General features: G+C 39.9%; 1 long non-coding RNA gene across 1 annotated transcript; it reads right to left on the bottom strand.

The window, feature by feature from the left end:
* Positions 1-1,361: 1,361 nt before the first annotated feature.
* Positions 1,362-3,953, bottom strand: LOC127340631 (uncharacterized). The gene is made up of 2 exons (XR_011754463.1): positions 1,685-3,953; positions 1,362-1,574 (listed from the first exon to the last, which is right to left on the bottom strand). It is a non-coding gene; the product is annotated as an uncharacterized lncRNA (long non-coding RNA).
* Positions 3,954-9,002: the final 5,049 nt, after the last annotated feature.

Genomic DNA, 9,002 nt, shown 5'->3' with positions numbered 1-9,002 from the left:
GCTATTCAAGTGGGTTTTACTTATGTGATCTCCGGAGAATCCTTGTCCCACGTGTGTAAAGGTGACAGTGTGTGCACCGTGTGGGTCTCTTAGGCTATATTTCACAGAATACTTATTCACTGAGTTATGATTTGAGTTGGATGTCTCTATGAAATTGTGGTGTGTTAGTACCTCCTATGAATGCTCATAGTGATAGCGTGGGGTGTTTATTAGTAATTGGGAATACATCTTTAAGGTTTGCTTTTGCAGCCCTACACGGTGAATTAGTGTTCGTTATCCCGCCAGAGAGTAGTTCAGAATAGCATAGTGAAGTGCTTATATTTATATTCCTTTATGATTGCAATGTTGAGAGTGTCCACTAGTGAAAGTATGATCCCTAGGCCTTGTTTCCAAATACTGCAAACACCATTTATTTACTGTTCTACTACATCTTTACTTCCTGCAATATTACCACCATCTATACCACAAAGATTTCTAACTCCCACGTCAACTGCACGCCAGCAAGCTATTTTCTGGCGCCGTTATTACCACTCATATTCATCTATATCACTTGCATTTTACTATCTCTTCGCCGAACTAGTGCACCTATACATCTGACAAGTGTATTAGGTGTGTTGGGGACACAAGAGACTTCTTGTATCTTAATTGCAGGGTTGCTTGAGAGGGATATCTTTGACCTCTACCTCCCTGAGTTCGATAAACCTTGGGTGATTCACTTAAGGGAAACTTGCTGCTGTTCTACAAACCTCTGCTCTTGGAGGCCCAACACTGTCTACAGGAATAGAAGCGTGCGTAGACATCAGCGATTTACCCAGGTTCGGGGCCCTCGATGAGGTAAAACCCTTACGTCCTGCCTGTCTGATCTTGATTATGAAAATATCGGGTTACAATGGGGTGCCGAAGGTTTCGGCTGTGGTTTCGTCGAGAGGCTAAGCGCTGCTTGGACCTAGCTCTGGACTTGCGGTGTGTAATATCCCAGGTACTGGGGTTACAAAAATAGAGGAAACAGTTGTGTGCATTGCATTCATGCATAGAAAATCTGGGGAAATTTCGCGCTTAATTATAAAACTACATCAACAAGGGGGAACAAGTTTCTCTCTCGACACCAGATAGAATTAAGGGTTTCGAGAGTGCGATAAACTTGGACCTATCCTAAATTAACTTAGGGTTTCGAGAAGAGAGGGGAACATTTCATAATCTACTTTAAGTTGCATGATTGAATTCAAACAAGTTCGGTTTGAATTTTAAATTCAAACTTCAATTTGATATATCATAAATCAAATTATGAATAATCCAATAAACAATTATAGAAATTGGAAAATGAAGAAATAGAAAAGAATATATCATATATCAAAAGCTCATTAGGTAAAACCTAAGCTTTATTGATTAACACACAATATACATTGTCATTTACAATATTCATTTGAATTATAATTATTACAAAACATTACAGAAAGTGAATAATTGAAAAAGAGAATGAAGATTACAAATCAGCTATTACAAGAAAAGAATTAATCCTATAAACTAAAACTTGAAGACTTTATCTTCAGATCGTCTTGACTATCTTCAAGCATCTGCAAAACAAACACAAACAGAAAAGGAAAGGGCAACACCATGTGTCAAGGTTAAACAAAGAATAAAATGAGATATTTGTGGTCGTACTGATCCTCAAGAGGAGACGTACTAGATCACAACCAGCAGCCATACATGCTAGCAGCTTACTCACAGAATGCATGGTCGTGCTGTCGACCAAAGGGCAACACCAGCCGACCATATAAAAGCAGCTTCTTGCCGGCCAAGCACTGCCTAAGCAGCTCTCATTCATCTTGGCACCTCAACCAAGCAAAGCACCGCAAGAACACCACTCTGCTATGTTTTGGAGATCCTTGAAACCAACCTAGTAAAAATTCCAGTAGATCCCAATCAAGAACACAAGAAACAATAGATGTTCTTCTTCCAGGTCATCAAACCATCTCAGGAGATATCCTAGTTCATTCAACCAAGGACCAGTATGGTGGTATCCTAGAACAGGATCAAGCAGGAGCTAGGAGGAGGTGTAGCCAAACAAGCAGTAGATCAAGATCAACATCACCAGCTATTCCACTTTGCTACAACAGGTTGATCCATCGATTTAATATAAGCATCTCAGCATACTAACTTGCACAATTAGGATCAAGGGAAATAAAGAAAAGAATACACAACACTCCATCAAACCAACCTTCCACTAGATTTTCATCTAGGAGGATGGAGAGATGGATTTTTCTCTCAGCCTTGCATAGAGGTGCTATGCAAAATCATCATAGAGAATAAAAGAGGCACAAGTAGTATTTGTTCTTATCCAAGTTTTTGCCTCAGCCTTTGCATCATCGGCTGGAGCAAGCATAGATCTGTCCATCAAAATCAACTCAAGCATCACCAAGGGCTTGGATTGGACAGATTGCATCATCTGACCCTACAGCTATGATCACTGCCTATTTCTCATTTTACACAAGCACCTACAGCATCAGATCCGATTCATACATATGTATCCTGTGCACACTCATCTGAGGCACCACAGGATAGATGTGATAATTAGAAAGCACATGGGCACTTATGTAAAGGAAGAAAAGACATTAAACCTAAGCTGTAAGAACATCAGCTTAAGCACAAGCTAGCCATCATACAAAGTATCCAGTAAGCATCTTCATTAATCAGAGCTTAATAAGCACACCATAAGCTCACCAGAATTCGACAAATAAATCATCCAGCAATAGTACTTCTATTTCATTGCTTACATTCAACCATGAATTAAACTGGGCATCAATATATATCATAGTCAAGGCCCAAACCAAACCTCAACTCAATAGTGCATGCTGTAGTGTGTGTTCAGTTTCAACAGTAAAAGAAGTACAACCAGCCACACATGCCTGGATAATTAACTATCCAATTAGAGACATCACTGTATGAATTAAGCAAAGAGTGACCAGTAGCATTTGTGCATTTGATTGAGTCATCACCATAAACAGCCAGTACTAATTAACATGTCACCAGGAGTTACATAGGGTCCAGGGAATAATCTCAGGCCAACCAGTATTACACAAGCAGTAGTGATATTCCAGCCATGCTCTAGTCAACCCACAAATGATACCACCTCCAGTTATCAGCTCACAGGCAACCATCAAGGAAATTATAAAATAGTAGTAGCAGCATGGAAGTCATCAGCATGTTTGAACTTACTTAAGATTAAACAGCAGTAACACTAAACACTTTCAATCAACAAAATAGTATATGTTCAACAGATAAGAGCTATACCATAATCACACAAGCCACCAATGCATAAGCATAAACAGAGAAGGGGTGAGGATAGCTCACAGTATGCAGAATAGGGAGAGTAGGAGCAGCGGTTGACACCGGGGTTGCGCCTATGGCACCATCCTGCCGGCGTCGAGGACGAGGTAGCCACCAACCCACCAGTTCATTATCATCACAGCAACCAGTACAGCAACGCAGCAGCTGCAGGTCGATGCCGCCGGGGTTGCAGAGGATGCCGTCCTGCCGGCGTCAAGATTCAGATAGTTCACGAGACGAGCAGCCGGAGGCGTGGCAGCTGGGGCCATGCCGGCGGAATTGAGCCACACCGGCAAGGATTTCGTGTGGCCGCACGCACAGGAGGGGTCGATCTTCGTGGCGGCAGCCGAAGCCTTGCCAAGCAGCAGCGGCGTCAGAAGCGTCCGACGGCGAGCCAACCCGAAAGGATTGGGGCTTCCGTTCAACGGGGAAGCAAAGGGCGTCGAAGTGGAGATAGGTGGTGAAGAAGGCCGGAGGGGTTAACCATCGACGCGCGGCGGAGCTAATGGTCGTCGGCGACGGTCAGAACCCCGGACAGCGGCTAGGGTTTTCAGGTTGGGAACGAACGAAAGAAGCCACGAAACTCAAATCAAGCTGGTGGAGGGTGTAGATCACGTCATGGCGGGTGCGAAACCATCTCGCAGGCGCTGGAGAGGGCTGGAGGCGGCCAGGAGAGACAGCGGCGGCGCGGCCAGGACATGGGGAGCTCGGGGGTATGCGTGCGCGTGAGCGAGAGAGGACGAGGAGAGCGTGTGGGAGAGGGGTTGGGTCGGGTCGAACTTGACCCGAGCCCGACCGGCCGAGCAGGCCATTTGGGCCAGACCAACTTGGCCCGGTTGGACCAGTTGGGCTCTAGTTATTTAGCCAATTTTTTTGAACAATTCTTTAAATAAATAAAGTGACATAACAAAAAAATCAAATAGAAATAACTTCTGAACAAGAGAAAAATTATAAGCAAAACAAAACCAGCAACAAATACTGTAAAATTTAAATAATAATAATATGAATCTGTCCTCTAGATTTCAGAATACCAATTTTAAATCTTGAATTGTTAAGACTTAAATACTAAAAATATAATTTTCTTGTTTCTATTTTTTCCATCAAGAAATTAATAAATATCACCTTGTATTATAATTTCTTATAATACAAACATTGTTGATCATGTTCAATCTTATGGAAACCCTAACTCAACATTACTTCAAAATATAATCCCAAAACCTATGAAAGAATTAAAAAAAATATACCCTTATTTCAACTACTATTTAAAACTTGAATAATAATTATCTTAATTATTAATTCCTTAAAAATAATAAAATGAAAAGTCTAATATTATTTTTGTTTCAAAGCTATTAATAACTTCAACTTTATTAATGAAGTTATTAACTCATGAACTATAGGGTAATCAGTAAACCCTAGTTCCATAAGAAAGAAAACTAGAACCTCATCATTTCATGTGAAACCCAAAACCCTAATTCAATTAGGAACCCTAGTCCAATAGTTCATATGAACCATAACTTGCTTCTAAACCTAAACCCTAGGTTAGAACGTGTGATCATGATACTTTGATTTCATTCATAGCTCCATAGTAGCAACTAAACAATTGCAATGACTTCATAAAATAATAGAGACTCATCTTTAATATATTGGTATTACATGTGTTCATGCCTAGATGATCAAATAGGACCAATTCTAGTTCCTATCTTGTGAGACACTAACCTTTAATCATCCTTACTTAACATCACACCATGGTGATGAACCCAAATAGCAACCATACCTATTATTTTGCACTACATAACCATGTTCCACTAAAACCTACTAGTATATTAGATAATTATGAATGATCCTATTCAGGAACAAACCATTCTTTACTTAGTAAATTCAAAGGTAAACCCTATGCAACCTCAACCTTAATTGTAATACTTCTTATTACTTAAGAAATATGTTCTTCAAAAGTTATTCTTTTGAAGAAAATAAGGAATCATCATCAACCCTGCCTTATAGGACAGATAAACCCTAGCTAGCTATCACCAGCAAGATGAACCCACCATGGTAGCAACCATGTATAAATAATTGCTTAAGTTGCTCATGCTTAAGTAAAACCAATCAAGACTAATTGCTGATGAATCCAACCATGTTGTGATCCATCTACTACTTACTCCAGAAGCAGTGGAAACCAAAGTAAACCATAGAACCCCACAACCCTAATTATCATACTTGTTCTTTATTAAAGAACATGTTCTTCAAAAGTTATTCTTTTGAAGTATATGATAATTAATCATTAACCATGCCATGTAGTGCTAAAACCAACCACTATTCATTACATGTTAGGATTATACCAAATGTTATAGTTGTGTGCTATTAATATTATTGTTATTATACAGTGCAACACCTGTTCATGATACCATGTAACCACACCTGAATAAGAACCTTGTATGAGAATCATTCTAAAAGTGCAACACACCCTAAACCAATCATTACCACTCACTAATCCTAAATCATCGGGGTTAGGACACGCTTAGAGCGATTGCATCTCATTCTTATGCATTATTGCATCCTTGCCAATCTTTTAAACATCGTCCTTACCGGACGATGATGCTATTTCAGAATTTGGAGTTATTGCGTATCGAAGACCTTGCCTGCATAATCTTGCAGTCAAGAAAGGCAAGTTCATCACTTGCTCATGTCATTTGAGTATTTCTATCAAATTACTTGCAAAATACTATGGTTATCACTATTGCATAAAAAGCAAAACCACTATTTTCATAACTATGAATATGACTATGTGGTGGGCAATGGAACCATGGATTGTGTTGATATGGTGGAGGTTCCATTGCGCGGGTTTATATCCATCTAGCATTAAACAACAAATGTCGCCAGTGATTCTTGTGCCGTAATACCCGTGTTAACCATAAGATCCGGAGTGGGACGGTGTAGTCAAAAGTGTTTCCACCTCTCGTTCATCAACGGATGCGCTTACCGTAGCAGTTGTATCTGGCGGAACAACCGGAGGGTGGGGATCCCATTCTAATTCCCCACGGTAAAGCATTGCTTGCCGTAGCAGTTGTATCTTGCGAAAACAACCGGAGGGTGGGGATCCCATTCTAATTCCCCACGGTAATGCGGTCTATGATGGGTTGCAGCTACCGGCGTAGGAGTGTATGGTAGAGCCCAGCACTGTCGTCGTGGTCGGGGTCCACCCTGAAATTACGGGAATAATGGGACCGGCGTGGACCCAGGGTCGGGGCATGCAACAACGGGTGGGTGTTCGAGGTAGCGGAGGAACATGATTGGCTAGACCTTATACCGGGCCTCACACCAAAGGAAGTGTGGACGGGGAAATTGCCCGGTTGGCACCAAGGTTAAGATCTCTTATGGGTAAAGCAACACACCTCTGCAGAGTGTAATGAATCGTGACCAGTCACTCCCTGTTCCGGGTTTTGGAACTGCGAACGCTGCCGGAAAGGAACTCCATGAAGTTCTAGTAAACCGGTGAAGGCTGACGGACATAGTTCTTCTGAATAAAAGCAACCTTTTGAAGAAATGATTATGAAAACCTGCATTGGTATTAGACTTTCTGGTCTAATGCCGTAGCTAGTGCATTAAACACCTCTTTCCTATAATGAACTTGTTGAGTACGCTCGTACTCATCTCACTCTTAAATCCCCTGCTTAGATATGGAGGCATCAAAGGAGGATCTACAGTGCAACTCGAAGGCCGAGGAGTCAACAACTACTTCAAGAGACAGAACCCTGTCAGAGGAGTCAGATACCACATCCAACCAAGAGAAAACCTAGATTAGCAATAGAAAGAAACTAGCTTCCTAAACTTAGCTCCTATTTAGTTAGAATCTATTCATAACCTCTATAGCTAGGTAAATACTCTACAAATAGAGTTCGTGATAGGTTTAGACTACGAGTCGTTCTTCTGGAGTTTATTTGCAGTTTTACCTCATTGTAAAGTAGGAGGCTGTGATGATCTTATGTAACAGAGTCAATGTTGTAATTCTATAGACATGCCTTGGACCCGCATATGTTTCTGTTGTACCACTCTGAGCGATATAATACTAGTGGAACGGTGTTTCATTGGTATTATATCAGACTTGCATACTACACCATGCAGTGGTATGCCGGGTCACCACAGCTGGTATCAGAGCAAATGATTTGACCCTAGGATTAAAACCCTTTAAAGGAGACCTATAGGATTGGTAGTGTCTATAGGAAGTTGTCCTAGGTAAACCAAATACTTCTTATGACTTGAGATGGATATTCACTTGAGAATAATCCTGACACACACTTGAGTCAACATTTCTTACCTAACTTACCAAGATAAAGTAAAGTTAGTCAGCTAATCCCAAACATGTAGTACACAATTAAGTTCCTAAACAATAGATGGGTAGATCACAGTTGGTATACAATACATGGTAGTCCAAAGAGAGGATACAACCATAAGGAAGATATCCTATTGGAAGATGTGTACCAACACATGTTATAATTAAATAAATTATCCAGACTTGTGAAACAATTGATAGTAAGTGAAAAGTATGAGTTATATAAAGTAGTATGGACCATGGTGAGTCAATCATGGAATGTAAGGAGGAGTGACAGAAATAAAATATGTCTACTTACATAGTAGTGATAGTAATCGTATATGATTCACCTGAGAATCATTATGTGATGAACAAGAGCATCATAAATATTTAGGAGAAGTATAATAAGAAGTCAGGTGTTCACCAATAGTGCAAGAGTTGTATTCCAAAACCATGGGAAGTGTGCCAAGCACATCATGACCATAGGTTTATGGTAGAAACATTTGAAAGTATAGGAGCTATATTCCAATAGCTATGTGTTTAGAGTAGCCAGGTTAGAACCAAAATACATCATGTGAGGTAGTCCTCAACAAAATAGAAGTTAAGTTAATACTTCCAAAGGAAATTAGGTTAACTTTAACTATCCTAGACTACTTTGTTTCAAGTTTATCTCATTGCAAATGTGCAATTAAGGTAAGGGTTGAGACAAATAGTAGAATCCCATATATTCGTGCTAAGTATCACGATTTAAACCTATCTTACGTGGTGTTATATACTACACATCAGAGCCTGATGTTTACAGATGTCTTACTCAACTATTATATTCAGGCTTATGATGGTGTGTAATATATGCACAAAGCTGAATCTTCTTGGATTTTATTGGATTTTCATTGTTTGACTAGATCCATACATGAAGTTTGACTTTGATATGCAAATGCATGTTGCAATATCAAGTTCCTACTTGATGCTATAGATCTAGAGGGTAATGGTATTCGTGTGAGGAAGTGACGAATTCTGAAGATTCAGAAGACAAGATGAAGGATCATCAGAAGAAGGAAGCAAAATTGTGGGAAGCAACCACAATATTCAGAAGGAAGTACCAATCAAAACTCATGCTTTACCTCAACAGAGGAGTACTTTAGTACATAAGAAGCATGAAAGTGAGAAATATGATGACTATGGAGTAGTAGAGGTAGAACCATAGTCACTATGGAAGAGGGAATGCATGGGAAATCACTTAGGATACTATATTCATAGTGTCAGTTAATGGTTTTCTTGCAACAATAAACCCTCGCAAAAGGAAGATGATATATTAAATCATAGTAGATATAAGAAGACCATAGTTGATATAAGAAGACCACAATTGGTA

Source organism: Lolium perenne, chromosome 3, assembly GCF_019359855.2.
Source record: "Lolium perenne isolate Kyuss_39 chromosome 3, Kyuss_2.0, whole genome shotgun sequence".
NCBI classification, from domain to species: domain Eukaryota; kingdom Viridiplantae; phylum Streptophyta; class Magnoliopsida; order Poales; family Poaceae; genus Lolium; species Lolium perenne.
Note: the sequence above shows the minus strand (reverse complement) of the source record. Positions and strands in the feature narration are given on the sequence as shown.